General features: G+C 45.0%; 1 non-coding gene and 1 pseudogene across 1 annotated transcript; both read right to left on the minus strand.

Moving 5' to 3' along the window:
* Positions 1–6,747: 6,747 nt before the first annotated feature.
* TRNAK-CUU (transfer RNA lysine (anticodon CUU)) lies at positions 6,748–6,820 on the minus strand. Its single transcript has one exon. It is a non-coding gene; the product is annotated as a tRNA-Lys (tRNA).
* A 6,587-nt stretch (positions 6,821–13,407) lies between these two features.
* On the minus strand, positions 13,408–13,878 carry LOC109251809 (U1 small nuclear ribonucleoprotein C-like; annotated as a pseudogene).
* Positions 13,879–22,774: the final 8,896 nt, after the last annotated feature.

A 22,774-nucleotide genomic window follows, 5' to 3' on the forward strand; every position in this document is an offset into this window, starting at 1 on the left:
GGGTCAGGGGGTGAGGGGGTAGGGGCATTCCAGGTTGAGGCAGTTTAAGCAAAGGCACAAAACAGAACCCCATGCTCAGGAGCTCCCATGCTGTGTCATGTGGTTGAGACATCATGGACCAAAGAGATAGTTCTGTCATCACCTCTTCATGGAATTCTCTCTCCTACCAGAGGGTAAAGCCCTTGAGGGCAGGGAGCACACACCAGCCACCAGCCCGTGGCGGAATCCTCCCGGCCAGCTGTATGCCTGCTGCCCAGGTGGTAAGTTACGCATATTTGTTCAATGAACGAATGATAATACTGGGCAAATGGAGGTCTCTTATGCTTAGATTTTTATTGCTTTCTAATAATGGGGAGGCGGGGAGGTGGTGATTATTTCTTGGCCAAGTACTGGTCGTGTGTGCGGGAGGGGTGGCAATACCTATCACGGGCGCTCAGGAGCTGATTTGGAGGTGGGAGCATTTACCGCCGCTGCATGAGGGGCTGGCATGAGTGCCTCCCATGAACATCCTCAAGGAAGTTTGGAGGCAGAGAAAAGATTTCTCACGAAGCAAAGATTGTCAGGAGTTGAGACCCAAACTTCCTCCCAGCTTCCTGAAACGAACCTGTCCCTCTGTCCGTCTTGCTTCCCTAGGGGGTGGGGATTAATATGAGCACTCGGGGCAAACAAAGCAAACTACCTTTGTTGAATGACTGGGAGGAACTTGGTGCTGTTCGGTTGAGGGAATGACCTTGTTAACAATGGGATGGGTGATTGCAGTTCAAGGGAAAGACCAGAAGTTCAGGAATCAGGCCTTAAGAGGTTGAGAGCTACCTCTAGCTCCACCTCCTGACTGCTCTCGCTGCCAATAGCATGGAGACATAGCATCTCTGGAGACCGTGGATCTCTTCCCACCAGTGTCTGGGGAGGTACCTTATTCTCTCTGGGCTTTGAGCAATGAGTGCACAAGAGGGGTTTCGTTAGACCCCTGAGGCTGACTACGGCTCACACCCTTGAGATTGGGTAAGCCCGCCCACCCCCGTGCCTGTCGATTTCAGATGCTAACCCAAAGCAGGCATCTGTTGTTGTTTTTTTAAAAATTTTTAAGTTTGTTTATTTATTTTGAGAGAGAAAGAAACAGAGCACACGGGTAGGGGAGGGTCAGAGAGGGGGCAGGGTGGAGAGAGAGTATCCCAAGCAGGCTCCGTGCTGTCAGTGCAGAGCCCGATGTGGGGCTCGGACTCAGGAACTGTGAGGTCATGACGTGAGCTGAAGTCAAGAGCCAGACACTTAACCAACTGAGCCACCCAGGGACCCGAAAAGCAGGCACCTCTAATCACCAGTCCCACATACTGCCGTTCCCAAATTGACGTGGTTTTCTTACCCCCAGTGCTGACCTCCCTCTGACCCTGTCCATGACGTTCTCAGGCACCCTTGCACTTTACAGATGGATCCCTTGCTCTCCCAGCACTCCAGCCTTTTCATTCCATGTGTATTTGCCCACAGTCTCCTGCCCGCAGTGCCCTTCTTGCCTCACCTTATTCACCCGAAAAACATCTTTTCTCTATCAAGACTGAGCTCAGGCATTATTTCTATGAAGATATTCCCTGCTCCCCCCTGGCATCACATCTTCCAAGATTTATTTCATGTTAACTGCTGAGTGCAATCCAGATGACACTGGCTCCTTGAAAAATGAATGCAGTCTTGGGCCAAATTAAGAAAGACATGGGATCAAGAAGAAGGGAGGTGAAAATCCTCCTTATATTCTGCTTCATTCAGGTTACATCTAGAACAGCGATGGTCAAGTATGGTCCGTGGCCTCCTGGGAATCCCCCAAACCCTTTTGTGGGATTCTCAAAGTCAAAACTACTTTCGTAGTAATACTAAGACTTTGTCTTTCCCACTCTGTGAACTTTTGCACGGATGGGACGAAAGCAGCGATGGGCAAAGCTGCTGGTGCCTAAGCATGAATCCAGATCGGGATTATCACCGCCAGCTTCCTCATGACTGTCCCTGACGAAACAGCAAAAATTATTAATTTTGTTAAATCTCAACCCTTGAGTGCACTTGTGAAAATATTCTGTGTGGTGAGATGAATAGCACACATGAGGCACTCGTACCGCATACGTAAGGATGCGGTCTGGAGGAGAAGCACACGATTATTCCAGGTCTGAGCAAAAAGAAGTGCTTTATTCATGGAACACCCATTTTTTATTTTTTGTTGGAACAGTGACTGACCAACTGATTTTTCAGACTTCCTTTTTTTGGAAGACATGTTCTCAAAAGTCAATGAGGCGAGCCTGTCATTTCAAGGACACCAGCCGACAAGATTGGTTGCCAGTGGCCAAAATTGAGCTTGTCCGTCACAGGCCAATGGGTGTTAATGTAAAACCGTCTGCATAAAGCCCGTGGATATGGTTTCGATTTCTACAGTGCAACTGACTTTTAAAAAAAAATTTTTTTTAATGCTTATTTATTTTTGAGAGACAGACAGCACGAGCAGGGAGGGGCAGAGGGAGACAGACAGACAGACAGAATCCCAAGCAGGCTCCAGGCTCTGAGCTGTCAGCACAGAGCCTGATGGGGGGCTCGACACCCAGGCACCCTGAGTGCAACTAACTTTTAAGAAATGACCACTTGTCAAGTTTTGGCGTAGTATCAAAAAGAATATCTGGGGGCACCTGGGTGGCTTGGTCGGTTAAGTGTCTGACTTCGGCTCAGGTCATGATCTCACGGTCCGTGAGTTCGAGCCCCCCATCGGGCTCTGTGCTGACAGCTCAGAGCCTGAAGCCTGTTTCAGATTCTGTGTCTCCCTCTCTCTCTGCCCCTCCCCCGTTCATGCTCTGTCTCTCTCTGTCTCAAAAATAAATAAACATTAAAAAAAAAAAAAAAAAAAAAAAGAATATCTGAACAAAATTAAAAATGCCTCTGTTTTCCAAATACACAGCTGTGGGAAGCTGGATTTTCTTCATGTACTTCAACCAAGACAACATTTTGACAGGCCAAGTGTTGAAGCAGCTGCCTCCAAGAGATTTTCAAAACTGTAAAGTAATGCCAGTCCTCTGTAATTAAAAAAAATTTTTTTTTCATAAATGTTAATATATAATAGGCTTATCATTTCTCTAAAACAATAAACACCAACATATAACCCACAGTCACAAAAACTGTGGGGTCCTTAGTAATTACTGAGGATGTAAAGGAGCCTGAGGGTAAAAAGTTTGAGAACTGTTTTGTAAGCATGGTTTAGTCAGGTCTTTCCCCTTCTGTCACAGCATAGAGTCGTCAGACCCTAAATTTAGGGCTTTGATCTGGATCCCGGTTACATATTCCTATTGACTTTGGCCCCGAAGGCCAGCATATCAGAATTACTGGAATGTGGACCCGTCCTCTATCATGTTAATTGTCCTTCATGGCTTCATCTCCCCTGAAGTTGTTGCCATTCATTCATTATTCATTAATTAATTCAGACACTGAGTGCCTCTTATGTATCAAAATTCCATTTATCTCCATCTGAGTTGGATTGTGGGTGGTTTATTATTTTATTATTTTTTAAATTTATTTTGAGAGAGAGAGAGAGAAAGAAAGTACAAGCAGGGCAGGGGGAAAGAGCTTGGTGGGGGGGGGGGGTGGGTAGGGAAAGAACCCCAAGCGGGCTCCACGCTCTCAGTGCAAAGCCTGATGTGGGGCTTGAACTCACAAACTGTGAGATCATGGCCTGAGCCGAAATCAAGAGTCGGATATTTAACCCACTGAGTCACCCAGGCGCCCCAGATTATGAATGATTTCATTCGCTCCCCCTACCGATCTGTATGGTTTCTGGAAATGTGTGGAGAGATTTAGTTTTAGGCACCCATGATGAACCATAGGAATCTAGAAACCTCTTTCATAACTCAAATTTAACAAGTTTTTTTTCCCCTAAAATTTTCCAATACACACACATAGAAAACATTTGTTGCTAACAAGTGTGGCTGAAACATGGTGAGTCACTTTGAGAACTTATTATTATTATTTTTTCTGACATTGTCACCTTTCTATTCCCATAAATCTTTCAAATTCTTGAATGGGAGAGAGAAGAGGAATTGTCCAAGGGGCCAACTTGCCAGGTCAGCCTCAGGCTCCAGCCCTCAGGAATGAACATTCTTGTCCTTTCCCTCATCTTTGCTGCAATGTTGGTTTCATGCTGTCCCTGCCTCAGGACGCTCCGTCTTTCCCTTGCGTACTTGGCTATGTCACCAACCACCGCTGGAGGAGCTTACGACCCTTATACACTGCTGGCGGGAATGAAAATGGCACAGCTGCTTTGGAAAACAGTTTGGAAGTTTCTCAAAATGTTAAGCGTAGAGCTATCATATGACCCAGCAATTCTATGTATATACCCAAGGGGAATGCCTCATGTTCACACAAAAAAACTTATACACAGATGTTGCTGACTCCATTTATAATAGCTGACCAACAAACAAACAAGCAAGCGACCCAATGTCCATCAACTGATGAACGGATGAATAAAGCATAGCGTAGTCATACGGTAGAATATTGTTTGATAATGATAATTTAAAAAGTGAAGTCTGATATGCCCTGCAGCATGGATGAACCTTGAAAACACTGCTAAGTGTAAGAAGCCAGTTGCCAAAGACAATGATATATTGCATGATTCCATTTATGTGAACTATCTGTAATAGGCAAATCTGTGGAGAGAAGAGGTAGATTAGCCTAGGGTCGAGGGCAGCAGGGCTTGGTTGGAATGGGAGTGACTGCTGATTGGTATGGGGTTTCTTCTTGGAGTGATGTAAACAGTTTAGCATGAGATTGGGGTGATGGTGTACAACTCTGTGAATGTGTTAAAAGCCAATGAACTGTACACTTTATTTCTTTAATGTTTCTCTTGTGGAGGGGAGGGTGAGCAGGGGAGAGGGGCAGAGAGAGAGAGGAGAGAGAGAATCCTAAGCAGGCTGCATACCCAGCGCAGAGCCTGATGTGGGAGTTGTATGGTGTATACACTTTAAATCGTACACTTTAAATGAAGGAGTTGTATGGTGTGTGAATTCTGTCTCAATAAGACTGCCAACAAGAAATCAAATGCCAGGAGGAAACCAAATAAATCTCAACGTATCTGGAAGTTACCAGTTAAACTATCACTAATTTCTAGAAAATTCTCACCTTCTTGATTAGTTTCAGTTGAAAGGAATCGAACCGTCCTCTCCCTTTAGTGTATCTGAAGTTGAATTTCCCTATTGCGCCTCTCCTGATGCCTTCTTCGACCTCCTGCGCTCAGCTTGTGATCCTGTGGGGAGGTTCTCACCTTTCTTCAGAGAACTCTTTGGGTCCAAGAGAGGCTATGACATTTGTCCAAGGTCATATCTCAAAAACATACAAGTCCCAAGTTAGGTCCTTTCTAGAGGTTGAAGGCTGTTCCTCCAAAGGCACAAAGAGATGATAACCTATCTCTGTTAAGTTATACTTTTAAAAAATTATATTCTCATCCCCTCTTCAAAATCTCAGAGGCACAAAAGGACTTGGGGAAACGACTTTGGTCTACAAGTAGTTTAGCTGAGTTTTTAACTGGCGTGCCCTCAGCTTGTCACTTCTGCTTAAAGTAACCCCAACCCATCATCCCAGTGTGCCCTACTTATGGTGCCACTTCAAACAAATTTTTTAAAATATAATTTATTGTCAAATTGGCTAACATACAGTGTGTAAAGTGTGCTCTTGGTTTTGGGATTAGATTTCCGTGATTCATCGCTTACATACAACACCCAGTGCTCATCCCAACAAGTGCCCTCCTCCATGCCCATCACCCATTTTCCCCTCTCCCCCACCCCTCCATCCACCCTCAGTTTATTCTCTGTATTTAAGAGTCTCTTACGGTTTGCCTCCCTCCCTCTCGAGAAACTTAACAGAACACCATGGGGGAAGGGAAGGAGAAAAAAAAATAGTTAAAAAAATTTTTTTTAATGTTTATTTATTTTTGAGACAGAGAGAGCACGAGTTGGGGAGGGGCAGAGAGAGAGAGAGACAGAGACAGAGACAGAGACAGAGTCTGAAGCTGGCTCCAGGCTCCGAGCTGTCAGCACAGAGCCCAATGCGGGGCTTGAACTCAGGAACTGCGAGAACACAACCTGAGCTGAAGTCAGACGCTTAACCAACTGAGCCACCCAGGTGTCCCTTTGTTGTCATTTTTTAAGTGTGGCAAGGAATGAAAAGGATTGGAAAGCCCTGGAGTCTTCTTGGTGTTTTCTGTGGCTGAAAGCACTGAACAGAGGTGTCCCTCTGACTTGTATATGGCCATCACAACCCAGAAAAAGAGGTATGATACTGTTAGGGGATTGGCTAATAGCTGTGTGACTTTGGGGAAATTACTTAACCTTGCTAAGCCTAAATTTTGTCATTTGTGTAGATAAAAATAATAGCTGTCTCCCAGTGTAGTGGTGAGGATCCAATGTAACATGCTTAGCTAGAGCCTGGTACACAGCTAGCACTCAATACGTGTAGCTGGTGTGCTTGTTAATTGTATATCATCTCCCTGCACTGGTGGTTGTCTGGGATCAATTTGGGCTTGCAGACTGACTTCCCTCTGCATGTTATTTCACTGATCAGGGAGGACAAACTCATTTTAATATTTCCCTTAAAACTTCCATCATAACTGAGAAGAGAAATCTGAGGAGAGAAACCAGGAACACGTCCAAGTGGTCTCCGATGTAGCCATGTGAACAATGTCATGAGGCTCTTAAAGGATGATAATTAAAAATAAAATTTTTTAAGTAAGCTCTATACCCAACATGAGGCTTGAACTCACAACCTTGAGATCAAGAGTCACATGCTTTACCGACTAAGCCAGCTAGGCTCCCAAAATAACTTGTCTTTTAATTTTAGAAAGAGAGAGAGCAGGTGCATGAACTGGGGAGAGATGAAGAGGGGGAGAGAGAAAATCTTAAGCAGGCTCCATGCTCAGTGCAGAGCCTGACATGGGGCTTGATCCCATGACCTGGGATCATGACCTGAGCCAAAATCAAGAGTTAGATGCTCAACTGGGTGAGCCACCCAGGTGCCCCAATAATTTTTAATGAAAAGAAAAACACCTAAACAACTATGATATGATGCTCCCAAGAGAAAGCAGTATACAAAATTGCATGTACAATGTGCCCATTTGACAAGGAAACCATCAGACAAACTTGCCTGTGGAGAGAAAAGGAACCTGGAGAGAGAGCCATCAAAATGTGAGCCGTGATAGTGCAGTTGTGGGTAGTTTTTCTTCTTCCTTCTATTTTTCCGAATGTGTCACATTTTCCTTCATGGGGAAAACCCCCATGTTTGTTTATTTAAAAGACAGCCACCCCAGAACAGACAAGGTGAATCATGGGTCAAATATAGTAACAGGAAAACCCTTTAGGCATTGAGATAGTGGAGAAAAGGAGTCCCTAGGTCCCATGCTCCTCTCCTCCTCCAAGAGTGTGGTTACCTACCTTAGGGTTTTCCAGAGCCTGGCCCACCCTCAGCTGACCTCTCCCCAGCTTTTAGCACTCCCTGTGGATACCAGTCTGGAGTGAGCCCTGAGGCTGTGTTCCTGGGGACAGAGATTGACTGTGTCCTCTTCGTCTTTGTGCCCCCAAGGCCAAAAGCAATGCCTTGTGTGTGGTAAGAACACAGTAAGGGTTGGATAGAGAGAATCTCCAAGGTTGTTTTTTATGACTTGTGACTTGACTTGAGACCTGACCTGCCAACCAAGCCTCTGGGACCAGATGGTATCGGAATTCACAGCACCATACTCGTGAAATGGATACACCAGTATGGAAAGAGGCATCTGGGGGACTCCGTTCTTCTAAACCAGCCTCATCATTATTCCCCAGTATTCTCATTGTTCTGCCATCTTCTCTGATTAGCAACCTCTTCTCAGAGGTGTAAAGATCTCCATTAGCTCAAAGACCGTTATGTCTTGGAGTTTGAATACGTGATATTCAAGTTTACATTTTCCAATCACTATTGTAATTAACTTATCCCGACAAAGCTGTTACTGACAAGCATCTGGCTATGTTGTGGACCAAACTACATCCTCCACAACTTAACAATGCAACCCCACAAGGCCCTGCTTATCCAGGTCCTTCTTGGCCCCGGTCTCCTACCCCAGGACTCCCTCCCTCTTCATACTCTGATCCAGCTGCATCATGTTTCCTGCCCAAATGGGCCCAGTGTTTTGGGCTCTAATCCCAGCCTTTGTTCACCCTATTCCCCTGTCTATTGTGCCCTGCCCTTGGTCCATCTGCCAAACACTTCCCCTCTCTTTCAAGGCTACTTCAAGGCTCCTTTACAAAGCCTTTCTTGACTTCTATCCATGGGTAACACTGATTACTCCCTAAGAATACCACCATCCCTAGAACATTTCTTGCACTTATTCCATATTCACCCTTTCTCCATTTATTTACTGGACACTTAATAAGGAACTAGGTGCTTGGTATACATTGTCTCGAATTCTGGCAGTAACCAAGTGAGGAGGCATTGTCGTTACCCTTTGCTAATGAGGACACTGGGGCTCAGAGAAGTGAGGGACTGGTCCGGGTTCTCACAGATGTTAATGGTAGAGCCAGGATGGACACTGGGTCTGTGTGATTCCAACACTCAGTCCGGTTTTGCCAGCGTGAACTGGATTACCCAGCCACATGGTGGTTGCTACAGGTAGTGGTGGCTATGCATTGTCAGTAGTCCCCAGATAGGAGGGGCTTAGAGCAGCAGTCTGGTTACAAAGGGAGCAGCTAAGAGATGGTCTGAAGTGGCATTTGGGCAATAATCATACTGCTTTTTATGGACTGCATGTTTATATAAGGCAGTTTTAGAGGGGCTTGATGGAGATTCTGGGGTGCTGAAACCCTCCCTTGCATGACCACTGTGGATGGACTCAGGGAAAAGTTGGAGGTAGCGGGCTTGGTCAAGGAAGCAGAAGGCAGAAATGCAGTTATAGGAAATCACGTGTCCATATCAGGATGATCAGTCACTCAACTTCATCATCCACACTGAGTCATACCAAGACGGGCGTTCCATCAGGAGTAGATGATGCCATCCAGTCCCTAGAGGAATCTCCAATCCAAAAAATATGTGTGAAAGAAGAAATTTGAAATTTGTGGGGTATTAATAATAATTAATAATAGCCCTTTAAAAAAGTTCTCACTAAATGACATCTCCATTCTCCTGAGAAGGGAGCAGCAATTATTTTTTTTTCTAAAACAAGAAAGAAAAAATTAATTGGGAAGAGCAAGAAACAATTGCTATTATTAACAATAAAATCATGACACTTGGGTGTAAAAGTTTCAACTTAAAAAAATCTTTTAAGTCTACTTATTTTGAGAAAGACAGAGACAGCTCAAGCAGGGGAGGGGCAGAGAGAGAGAATCCCAAGCAGGCTCTGTGCTGCCAGCGCAAAGCCAGATGTGGGGGGTTCAAACTCACAAAACTGTGAGATCATGACCTGAGCTAAAACCAAGAGTCAGACGCTTAACCAACTGAGCCACCCAGACGCCCCAAATTTTCAACTTTTCCAAAGAGCTATCATTGATCATTATCTCATTTGGTTCTCACTTCCATTAAGTGAGGTTTCAGGAGAGCCTCTTACCCCTAATCCACAGGGTGAGACAAAGCTCTCTGTGATGGAAACTGGGAGGAATGATGAAGCCCTAATGGGTCCTGTGAGGCAGGTGCTCCAGTGCTCATCATGGAAATTGAAGTTACTCAGTGAGCTGTTGTGGGCAGAGAGAGGGACCGGGTACATCCTTATTGACTGGAAGTGAGTTGAACTCAGGTCCTGGTAGACAGAAACTGTCCCTATGAGAAGGCAGGTGAGCTGTTACTACCTTTACGTTTCCTTGGTGATCAGATTCGTTTGGGTTGGCAAGGACATTCTCAAAAGTCCTCAGATGGCATCACCAATAGTGCCAGGCAATATCCTTGCACACAGGGCAAAGTTCAGCACCCTCTGAGTTGACCACTCAGGGATGAGTAACTTGTTTGTTGACATTCGACCCCTGATGCCTGCGACCCTCCTCTCTTCCTTTCAGCTTTAATTACTGCCTTCTTTTAGGATAGCACTAGTTATAGATGCTGTTGTACCAAGAAGCACTGATGATATCATCTGTTTCTTCTATTCTTCATCCTTTTATTATTGATTTGATTCTAGGTTCTGGTTTTGAATAGGTCACAGCACATATAGTAGATAAATACTATCATATTAAGCTTTAAAGTCATCCTTTTCACTGGCATCGATGTCAACGTATTTCAACCCATTTTGATTCAGTTCAAAACAGTTCAGTAGGTTTTTGAACGCCTACTCATTCAGAGCATTGTGTTGGGCACTAAGGATACAGATGTGCCTCCTTATGGCTCCATTTCTCATGAGGCTTACCGTCTAGTGAGAAGACAGACATTAAAGAAGTAATTATATGCCATTAGGATAATCACCAACGCTACAGGATAGTGTAGTAGGAAGACTCAACCTAATCTTTCTTTTCTTTTCTTTTTTTCTTTTTTAAGACTCAGCCTAATCTTGATGGGTAGAGCAGGAAATGGGCACAAGGAAGGAAGAAGGGGAAGATTCCAGCTGAGAATTGAAGGATGAATTTGTTGGAGGTGGGTGGGTGTTGGAGGGTGATGGGGACAGGAAGCAAAGAGCACTTCAGTGGAGAATATAGCAATGCCAAGGTCTAGAGAGCTTGGCATATTTGTAAGCTTAAGGGAAGACCAGTTGTTTCCTACTACAAGGGGAGAGTCATAGGGGATGACCTAGGACAACCTCGCCAGAGCTACGCTATGGATCTGGGACTTTATCCCAAGGGATTGGGAAGGCTGGATTAAGTGGTTGGGATGTATTATACTAAGCAGGTAGCAGATGATGATTATGACGATGGGGTTGAAGATGATTGTACTCACAAACACATTGTGCTTACTACGTGCCAATCACTGTTCTAAGCACCTTACAAACATGAATTAATTTACATAAAGACCCTTCTAATCTACCTCCATTTTCTGGTACCAGGAGGCAAGACCAAGCCAAAGTATATGAGAGAAACCTGAGTCGGGTGCTGGGGAGACCAGAGACCAGAGGCAAACCCTACGAGAGTGTTCTGGAACCAAGTTTTCAGGGTCTGGCAGAGAAGGACCTGAAGGAGAGCAGGTTGGGGATAATCCAAGAGGGCCAGGTGACTGGCACAGACAGCTTTGGGGTTTCTCAGCTCGGCTTAAATGGCAGAAGGCACATCACACAGAGCTTGGTGTGCCGAGGTGGTCTATCTCCTGCTCTTGGTGTGAACTTCAGAAGATAATGGAGGTGACCCAGATACTCCTGTATAGGGTACGTGGACATTAGAATTGCAAATGCTAGGCTAAGACATGAGTAAAAAGTAGGAGAACTTCTATGTTATGATCAGAACCTGAAAATGTTTTTTGAAATTTTGTATTGCTTATTTATTCTTGAGAGACAGAGCATGAGCATGGGAGGGGCAGAGACAGGAGGAGACAAAGAATCCAAAACAGGACAGAGCCCGACACGGGGCTCGAACTCCCAAACTGCAAGATCATGATCTGAGATGAAGTCAGACGCTTAACCGACTGAGCCACCCAGGTGCCCTGATCAGAGTCTCAATTTTAACCGGTACTGGCATTGACTGGCTAAGTCATCTGTCAGCTGACAATATGGGTGATGTCCACTGCGCGTACGTCGCAGTAATTTGGAGTGGGGCACGGGTATTCGTACCGTGCATGGTATCGAGAAAGCTACCCTGGCCCAGAGTCTGAGAGGTTTGCCTCTAATGCCAGTGTTGCTATCATCCAGCCACGCGAGCTGCTGCAAACCACTCGCCCTGCCCAAGTCTCAGTTTTCTCATCTGTGAAACGGGCTCTATGCAATTGTTATGACGATGGAATGAAATTTTATGTGTGAGCGCATCCCTCCTAGGGGCGACAGACACATCACTGGATTAGGGGCGAGCAGATGCTGAGGAAACTGGCTGTGCTCTAAATCAGCATAAAACTGGCTTGTCCCAGAGCGTCAACTTTATAAATTGGTGTCATTCGGGAGATGCAGTTGGCGGGTATCTGCGTGTGTGCTTTCAGGGCATCCTTTCCCTGGGAAAGGGGCCCACAGAATACAAATGAGGGTCTGAGGGTTGCACGGCAGGCTCTCAGCAGAATGGGCAGTTGCCATGTGATCGGCGTGGCAGGCTCACAGCAGGGTGGACAGCTGTGACAGTAGCCGCTTCTGCTTCCCATCATCCTTTCTCTCTCTCCCACCTGACTTTGCAGGGACCAGCTATCCTCCACGCAGATGGTTGTGACTAAGTTCCGGAGTATCTAGAATTCCAAGAAGGGGTAGAGGCAGATGGCCTGGAGTGGTCAGAGAAAGCTTTAAGCAGACCCAGGGACTTGAGCTAGACGTTGAAAGGTAAACCGAAGTGGGGCAGTCGTGGAGAAGGAAAGGCATTTCAGGTGGAAGGATCAGCAAGAGCAAAGGCTCAGAGGCATAAGTGAATGCGGGGCTGTGACCAGGTGGCAGGGCATTCTCAGGAGATGGTGAGAGATAACCAACAAATCAAATCAACCACCATCCCGCGTCTGGATTATGTCTGGCACCTTGCCGATCAATTTATTGCTAGCCTGGCCTTTCCTGGTCACCTGTTTTATGAGCCAACATCCATCACTCATTGTCAGAAAGTTCTTGCTCATGTCTAACCTAAGTCCACACTGCTAACATGAGGTTGTTTTTTCCGGGTTTGGTCTTCAGAAGAGATAAAAGGCACAGTTTATGGGAAGGCCCAGCTTGGAAAATATCCAGGTCTTGACTCCAAATATCCCCGTGGAAAGCTTCTGCTGTCTGGAATGGCCCAAGGAACTGGAGCAGAGGGATCCTGCTTCCAGAGAGGGGTTCTTGGCTGTTCTGGGGCTTCCGAGTATTTCCTCCTTGTCTTTTTTTTTTTTTTTTAATTTTTTAAAAATGTTTTTATTTATTTTTGAGACAGAGAGAGACAGAGCATGAGCAGAGAAGGGGCAGAGAGAGAGGGAGACACAGAATCTGAAGCAGGCTCCAGGCTCTGAGCTGTCAGCACAGGGCCCGACGCAGGGCTCGAACTCACACACTGCGAGATCATGACCTGAGCCGAACTTGGACGCTCAACCGACTGAGCCACCCAGGCGCCCCTTGTTTTTTTTTTTTTTTAACTAAAACAGTTGACAATTTTATTTTCACATTTCACAATAGAAATGAAAATTGCCCCCCCCTTTTTTTTTTTTTGGTCCCACTACTCCTCTGCCAAAACTATTCTCTCTCTTGATAGGAAGGGGGAGCAAGTCTTCCCTGTCATGCTGTTAGAAAACACCCAGAGTCACAGCACCATGATCTCCTGGTGAAGCAGAACAAGTCATAGAAAATGGATATAAAGAGGTTCCCGTCTCTGCTTATCTGCCTGGTCGGGTCATTCCAGGCCGGGTGGGCGCCATCATGGGATGGGCGGGGCTCTCACCACTGGGGGCCCAGGCGTCCTTGGCATGTGGGCTCCCCTAGATGGTCTCATTCCAGAAGCAGGTCCCACTGGCATCATCCCAGGAGAGGGAGGGCCCATCCTTGGCATCATGGCAGGGCCCCCCCTTAAGGGTCCTGGCATCATACCAGGGCGAGGAGGACTCGGGAGCCTGGGGGGAGGTGGGATCATGGCCCAGGCAGGAGGAGGAGCAGAGAATGGAGGAGGAGGGATCTTGCTGAAATGCCGCGGTGGTTTTGTGGGTCAGGCTCTGAGCCTGCTCTCTATCCATTTCTGATAGTCTTTTACATTCTCTTTGTGTTTCCTACCGCTGTGGTGTTGTCTTTCTCACAGATGGAGAGTCATGGGTCAGGGATGTGTCACAGGGGTCACAGTACAACCCAGCCATGCTGTTCTGCGGGCCAGTGACCGCCCCCCCCCCCCTTTGTCTTTTCGGCTGATAAAAGGGCTTGAGATTCCCCCATTCAGCTCATGTTGAGAAGGAAAAAAAAAAAAAAAGGAAGAATTCCTCGTCTTTGTTTTTGGAATAAAAATAATGTGCAGATGCCAAAGATCATATTGGGATGCAGCATTTAAGAGAAAAATAGCACAGGTTTTTAAAGGTAGTTTATTTCTGGGCGCCTGGGTGCCTCAGCCGGTAAGTGTCCGACTTTGGCTCAGGTCACCATCTCACAGTTTGTGAGTTTGAGCCCCACATTGGGCTCTCTGCGGTCAGCACAGAGCCTGCTTTGGATCCTCTGTCCCCCTCTCTCTCTCTGCATGTCTCGCCCCCCTCCCCCGCTCTCAAAAATAAATAAACATTAAAAAAATAAACTATATTTCTGATTTTTAAAATGGGTGCTTCTGGTATGTTAAAATTGCCCCCAAAAGCAAGGGAATGGCATCAGAGAGACCAGGGCTCCTGTTCTGACCCGGGCACTTGCTAGTTGCGAGAACCTAGGCAAGTTATTACACTTTTCTGAGCCTCAGTTTCCTCATCTGTAGAGTGGGGTAGGGCAGAGGAATCCTTTCTCCATAGGGTTGTTAGAGAAATTACCACATTATAGCACAGACGGACACTGGGAGTTCAAGCTCCCCGGTCTACCTTGTTCTCATTCTTTTCTGTTGCCTCTCCCATTTCTTCCTCCCCTTCCCGATCCACTAGTCTGGTCCAAGTCTTAACCTGCCTGAGGGGCCTCCAGGGCAGAGCTCACAGCTGCTTTCCTCTGTTGGCACCTGGAGCCCAGCTCCCCTGCCCAGAGAAACAGGGAACTCCTTCTGGAGGTGAACCTGTTGGTCTCCCTTTCATCTTCCTTATCAAGCTGGGGTGATGAAATCGAGCGGCCCAAGACAATTACCTGTGCTGTCAAGCACTGGAATTTAATCAGAACTCACAGACCAGCTCTTTGGCTTGTGGCAGTTGGGGAGCTCGAGACATTCTGGCCTTCCCCACTTTGTGCTGCTTTTTCTGATACTGCGAATACTTTTGGATGCTTATTGGTATGCAGGAAAGCACTGAATATCTGGCTTTTTAATAAGAGTTCCCGTGGAGGGGTGATTGATTGCATCTCTGGAGGCCAGTTGCCACTTCAGAGACTAATGGTGCAGCTTTTCAGCAAAGAACCTAATTAAACAAGCTCGAGAAAGCTCCAAACTGATGTGTCTCTGTGGGGCCACAAGACCATGGTTTCAGGGACAAAGAGGGAGGCTCCGATGCCAGCCGCGTGAAATAAACATTTTCATCCCACAGCCCTTTCCAAAGGCCCCGAGGACTCCTGTTGGTGGGTTCCCCTTGGGGACCCTGCCAGGAATCAGGGAGTGAGGCAGGGACCAGGACTCCCTAAATCTTTTTCCTCTAATAGTACAGGGGAGTACCGGCTGGAAACCATTTGTTTAACAAATTAATTTCCTATTTCATTTAATCAATGAATAATTGTCATATGCATTTTTTTTAACTTACAGAATAGGTAAGATATTTTCATGCTTCAAAATTCAGAAGATATGAGGTAAAAGTCCCCCTCCGATGCACTCCCCAACCCAAGGTCTGGAGGCAAGCAAGGATTCCAGTTTCTTATACCCCCTTCCAGAGATATACTGTGTACAGAAAAACTATACATATTTTATTCCTTTACCTGTTTTTTTTTAATCATATAAATGTTAGTCATTTATAAACTTTGTCCCAAACCTTGATTTTTAAAAACTTAATAAGGGGCACCTGGGTGGCTCAGTCGGTTAAGTGTCTGACTTCGGCTCAGGTCATGATCCCGCAGTTTCTGAGTTCGAGCCTTGCATCAGACTCTGTGCTGACGGCTCAGAGCCTGGAGCCTGCTTCATATTCTGTGTCTTCCCCTCTCTCTGCCCCTCCCATGCTCATGCTCTCTCTCTCTTTGTCTCTCAATAATAAATAAACATTAAAAAAATTTTTAAAAACCTTAATAATAAATCTTGGAATTTTTTCAAAAATTGCATAAAAACCTCATTATTCTTTTTTGTGGTTGGTTTTAGTCCACTGTGTGGAGACATCCCAACTTTTTTGTGATCTCCTCTTGAGAGATATCTGGTTTGCTTCCATTCTTCTGCTATTCACTGCAGTGAATAACTGGGGACAAATGTCGTTTGGTACATGGGCAAGTCAGTCTGTAGGATAAGTTCCTAGAAAGGGGTTGTTGGGTGGAAAGGTATATACCTTTGTAATTTTGAACAGTGTGGTGAAATTGCCCTGTTGAAAAGTTGAACCAATTTACACAACCATCAGCAAAGTATACGTGTGTTTTCAACATGCAAGTGTGTTTAATTGAGTGTCTATTATGTTCCCCATATATCAGGTGGTTAAAAAGGTAGAGCCAACCTCTAATGGCTTCCCTTTGCCCTTAGGTAAAGAGCAGCCTCCTACCGGCTGCCTTGTATGACCCCCAGCTTCCCTGCCTTCCTCTCTCCTTGCCCAACTCACCACCCTCAGGCACACCGACCCTTCTTTAGTTCCTCAAACATGCCAACCTCTTTCCCCCCGTGTGACCTTTGTATATGAAGTGCCAGACGCTTAGAAGGCCCTTTCTTCCCTCTCCTCACCTTGTTTTTTAAATGTTTATTTCTTTTTGAGAGAGCGAGAGAGACAGAGTGTGGGCAGGGGAGGGGCAAAGAGAGAGGGAGACACAGAATCCGAAGCAGACTCCAGGCTCTGAGCAGTCAGCGCAGAGCCCGACGTGGGGCTCGAACTCACAGATCACGAGATCATGACCTGAGCTGAAGTCAGAGGCTTAACCGACTGAGCCACCCAGGCGCCCTGCCCCTCTCCTCACCTTGTTAACCATTTTTAATCCTTAGCACTCAACTCAGGCACCATGACTAATTCTCTATAGCTAAGTTATAAGCTCCCCAGCACCATGGACTCCTCCTCAAGGCCCAGAAGCTATTATCCATTTCATTTCTGACGTTATTCAGTTAATGTCTGTCTTTCCTGCTGATCTGTGAGCTCCATGGAGGCAGGGATCATGTCTGTTTTGCTCCCCATTGTAGCTCCAGAGCTTAGCACTCTCCCTGGTGCCCAACAGGCACTCAGTAAATATTTATTTGGATTTATTCAAGAAGATCAATGCCTATTAAGTATCAACCATGTGCAGGAACTATTCTAGGTACTGGGAACCTATTTGTGAATAAAACAGACAAAATTCCTGCGTGGTGCTCAACATTCTGACAGTGGTTGGGGAGAGGAATATGCAGTCAATAAATACATAAACTGAACATAGAATATGTCAGGTTGTGGTACATGCTATGAAAAGAAATGAAGTGTGGTAAAGAAGTGCAAGATAGGATCGGGAGAGCCATTTAACAGAGTCTTCAGGGGCACCTGGGTGGCTCAGTCGGTTGAGATTGGACTTTGGCTCAGGTCACGATCTCACGGTTTGTGAGTTTGAGCCCCGCATCGGGCTCTGTGCTGTGCTCCAGTTTGGATCCTCTGTCCCCCTCTCTCTCTGCCCCTCCCCCACTCATGCTCTCTCAAAAATAAATAAATATTAAAATGAATAAATAAATAAAGTAGAGTCTTCAGGAAGTTCTTTTAAATAAGGCGATATTTGAGCAGAGACTTGTATGAAATGAGGGAGTGAGCTGTGTGGATATTTGGAAGATGAGCATTCCAGACTAAGGGAATGGCAAAGACCTTGAGGCTGGTCCATCATAGGCATGTTAGAGGAACAACAAGAAGACCAGCATGGTTGGAATCAAGAAAGCAAGGGGAAGTGAATGAGGATGGACGGATGAATGAATGACCCATTGACGTGTGGTGGGAAAGGTGAAATTTGCAAGGGGAAAAACTGTAGTGTTAGACCAGAATCGACAAGGGTCTTCAACAAGTGGTACCAGGGCAAACGGACATCTACATACAAGTAGTTGACCTTGATCTACACTTCCCACCATCTACAAAAATTAAAATGGAGCAGAAACCAAAATGCAAAACTTAGAACTATAAAGCTCCTAGAAAAAAAAAAAGAGAACATCTTTGTGATCTCAAGCTAGTAAAGAATTGTATCTAAGAATAGACACAACACCAAAAGTATGATCTGTAAAAGAAAACAAATTGTAAATTGGACTTCTTCAAAGACATTAAGAAAATGGGGAGACAAGTCATAAACTTGGGAAAAATCATTGCAGAGTGCGTAACTGATAAATGACTTGTATATAAAGGACTTTTAATACTCAAAAAAGCAAACAACACAATTTAGAAAGGGCAAAAGACTGGAACAGGTACTTCAAAGAAGATACAGGAGTGGCAAAAAATATGGATAGCAAGTTACATGGAGAAGTATGTGAAAAGCTGCTCGACGTTGTTAGTAATTAATGAAATGCGGATCAAAACCACAGTGTTATATCATTATCCATCTTTTAGAATGTCTAAAGTAAAAAGTATTGATGCTATCAACTGCTGACTAGGTTGCAGAGTACCTGGAACTCTTTTTCATTTCATTTCATTTCATTTCATTTCATTTCATTTCATTTCATTTCAATTTATTTTATTTTATTTTATTTTATTTTATTTTATTTTATTTTATTTTATTTTATTTTGAGAGAGAGAGAGAAAGAGCACCTGCATGCATGAGCAGGGAAAGGGCAGAGGGAGAGAGAGAGTGTGGGACCCAACCCGGGGCTTGATCCCACAAACCTGGGATCATGACTTGAGCCGAAATCAAGAGTCGGATGCCCAAACAACTGAGTCACCCAGGCACCCAGATTATCTGGAACTCTTTTTTTTTTTTTATTTTTTAATTTATTTTTTAGAGAGAGAGAGAGAGAGAGAGAGAGAGAATGAGTGGGGGAGGGGCAGAGGGAGAAGGGGAGAGGATCCAAAGCAGGCTCTGCACTAACAGCAGAGAACCGGTGCGGGGCTCGAACTCATGAACCATGAGATCGTGACCTGAGCTGGGACACTCAGCCAACTGAGCCACCCCGGCGCCACCTGGAACACTTACACCTTGCTGGTGGCAGTGCAAAAATGCTGCAGCCACTTTAGAAATCACCCTGGCGGTTTCTTACAAAGTTAACATATATCCACCGTATGACCCAGAAATCTCACTCACCCCGAAAGGAAAACAATGATCACACAAAACCTGTATGTGAATGATTACATCGGTTATTTGTAATTGCCCAAACTTGGAAACAACCTAAGTCATCCTTCATTGAGGAATATATAGATAAACTGTGGCACATCCATACAAGGAAGTAATACTTCTCCATTAAAAAAAAAAAAAAAAAAGTGGACTCCAGATATGTATAGCAACATGAATGGATATCAGATGCCTTATGCTAAGTGAAAGAAGCCAGACTCCGGTCTGCATACTTGGACATTTTGGAAACGGCCAAACTATGGGGACAGAAAATTGATCAGGGCTTGCCAAGCATCTGAGATCAAAACCTGAGCCACATGATCTCTCTGAGCTTCTGTTTCTTCATCTGTAAAGTGAGGGTGATTATACCCATCTCCTCAGGTGTTGTGAGCACTCAATGCCAAACTATACGAAATAGCTGGAAAACTGCCAGGGCTCAAGAAATGCTCGTTTTCTCCCCTTTTTCTTCTCCTACTTTGGGAAGACCCCTTTTACAGTTGGCTGATCTCTTCTATTAAGTGTTGATTGGACTAGTTTGCCTCTTGGAGGGGCCTCGTATCTTTAGATTCTGGAGGCACCTTCTTGCCCTCTAGGCGTCAACAGCTTCTACTGACATATGTTGACTATGACTTGGGTGGTGATACCATCTAGAATCCAACCCAGGATTCAGATAGGTCTGAAGCCCCAGTGGGATGGCTTTCTAGAACCCTATTTGCATAAAGGATAGAACCTCCCTGAGAACTCGTTCTAAGAAGGTGATACAGCCAAGGATGATGAATGGCTAGGAAGGAGCCCTTAGGAATGACCGAGGCGGGGAGAGAGGGCAAGGACTCCGATGGTCTCTCAGATTGGCACACCTGCCCAGCCTCCCTTGGACTGTTTAGGGACCCCCCTCTCAAAGGAGTGTAGCACCAAGAGGGATTACTGCGAAGAGGGATTCTCTTCCTCTTTGCACCAGCAAATCCCACAACTGTAATATTTCAAGGGCTCCTGGGTCTTGGCTATGACAGGAGATGGTGGTGTTTCGTGGCCATGGTAGTACCCTGAAACAGCTCTGTGAAGAAACCAGGGCTCAGCAGGAGAGGACTCAACCATGGGCACATGGGGGGAAGTCTCCAGGGAACTCCCAGAAGTGCATGAGCATATGGAACAAGGGGAAGGGGGTTTTGAGTCATTACTCTTCTTGGAGCACCTTCTGTGTCCATAGGCTGGGAGGATCTTCTCCCTATTTCTCCCCACCTTTCCTTCTGATGATTGTCACGTAGTGTCTACAGATGATTATGATCCTTCCAGTATGGCCAGGTATTTGAAGACAAGCCCAAAGGAGGTCTTCGTTAACAGAAATTTGGTCAGCAGACATCCATTAAGCATCTACTGAGCACACATCATAGACAGAGCCCTGGTATGTTCTAACGGGAGGCTCCAGTCTCCCTGGTGAGTGCCTCTTATTGGGGGTAGTCATGCATGAAACAACTTTAGAATTGTGGTCTTAATAATATATGTTCTCATACAGACACAAGGGTGGTGGGCTCTAGGCGTGGGAAGAAGAAGGAGCTTCTAGGCTCCTTCCAGAAGAAGGAGCTTTAAAAACTCTGAGGCCTGAGGGGCGCCTGGGTGGCTCAGCCGGTTAAGCATCCAACTTCCGCTCAGAGCGTGATCTCGTGACTCGTGAGTTTGAGCCCCACATGGGGCTGCTCAGAGCCTGGAGCCTGCTTCAGATTCTGTGTCTCCCCCTCTTCCTGCCCCTCCCCTGCTCATGCTCTCGCTCTCTCTCAACGAGTAAATAAATATTAAAAAATAAAAAACAAAAACTCTGAGGCCTGGGTCCCACCCAAGACCAATCCCATGGGAACCTGTAGGTAGAGGCCTGCTGCTGACGTTTTTCAAAGTTAACAGGTAGTTTATTTTCCTTACCTCATATTTTTAGGACCATTTTCCAGTTAATTAAGACTGAATATTAAACAGGACACAAATAGAGGCTGATCGAAGAACATTCCGCATTTCTAAGCTTTGTAAAAATTCAAAAATGGGACTCTCGCCTTTTGAAGTACTATGTGTTTTCAACAGCAAACTGCTTTAAATATACTGTGCAAAAAATGAATCAAAAAATAAATTTTATAAATACGCAGGTAGATATTTTTAAGATTAGAATTGACATAGTGTTGAGACAATTGGGCTCAATTTATCTCACTGTCTTAGTTATGAGGTTGGAAGATTGCAGGGATAACTTAAGATTGAGAAAAAAACAAATTTGATAGTGAAAATATTACTTTCTCCTGAGACCACAGGCCAAAAATAAAACCAGGATCTTCTTTCTAGAAACATCTTGTTCTTTGTGTAATTAGGGCCAACCGCCTTACTTCAAAATATGTAATTCATTTTGTCTCAGCTTCTTTAAGCCAACAAGACAATACAGTGAAAATTCTTTTTAGCAATAAATAGCCACATTAGGATAAATAAAACCTCCTGAATATTTTAAATGATGTCAAAAATTTCAATTTATTTAATATTTATGTAACTTTTCAATATAAACATATGTAAAATTACTTATTTTTTTTGAAGAGATTATCAATGAAGGAGTTTATCTCTACTTATAATCTTTTAAAGATTATTATCAACATTCTACTCAGTTCAATGTAATAAGTCAATATAATATTGATGATTCTATTTTTGCAAGTGCTAGTCAAAAAAGGGGCAGTGAGATGAGATGCCAGTTAAAAGAATTGTTTTTACTGAAAGAATTCCATGTGCAGATTTGGTCTCCTGAGAACCGGGCAGGATTCACAAAATTGCCCTCAGTGTCATTACCTCCTCAAAAGATTCATCGTAGGTATTTACAAGCACCGTAGATCAAATACTGTGACACCCGCCATGTCAAAATTGGGCCCCCCAATAGCAGATGTCACCGTGGTGTACTGAGGCAAGCTCACACTGGGCTTCCAGGGCTGATGGTCAAATATTTAAGAACTTTGCAACCAGGCTGTTCAACTATTAGTAACTTGAAATCTTCCATCGTGAGAGGAATTTCATCGCAGAAATCAGCAAATGCTACACAATCAGGCCACCCCCAAAAGCCAGCTTACCAGAACCTGCTGTCTAGGACAGTATTTGTGATTTTACCTACATTTGCCATATTTGGAAAGGCAGTTCCCCCAGGACTTTCAGGGAAGATGGCACAGTAGAAGGAAAAGCAGTTCCTCCCAAGCCCTAACCTGCCTTATCTTTTGCCTGGGGACACATCGAACTAGGATTTAATGGCCACAATACTGAGCCCACTGCAGGCCCATGTGACACAGGCCCGGGTGTCCCTCTTCTTCCATAGTTGAGTTATGCTAAGTCCCCCTAGTCCTGGAATGACACCCCGTGCTTGCATTAGCGGAGTTTCTTTGGTAACATGTATGCCCGTTTACTTTGAGCCTGGCTATTTAACTTGCATGCGTACATGTCGACATATTTGTCCTCGCCATGGGTGAACAGAAGATGTATAAAGTACTTCCCATCAGGAGTGGATTTGGGTAGGGAAAAGAAACATGAACAGGGAAACTGCCTTATAAGAAAGTCTCCAAATCTCATCAGTATGACTCACAGATGCAGAGAGTCCCATATTTCTACCTGTAAAGTGACAGAAGTCTGTGTTTTATTGGTAATGATTATTCCCAGTAAGAGCACTGTTCTGCCCAAGACTCACGTTTGAGTGGTATCTCC

Source organism: Panthera pardus, unplaced genomic scaffold (assembly GCF_024362965.1).
Source record: "Panthera pardus isolate Hobbes unplaced genomic scaffold, ASM2436296v1 HiC_scaffold_3, whole genome shotgun sequence".
Classification (NCBI taxonomy): Eukaryota; Metazoa; Chordata; class Mammalia; order Carnivora; family Felidae; genus Panthera; species Panthera pardus.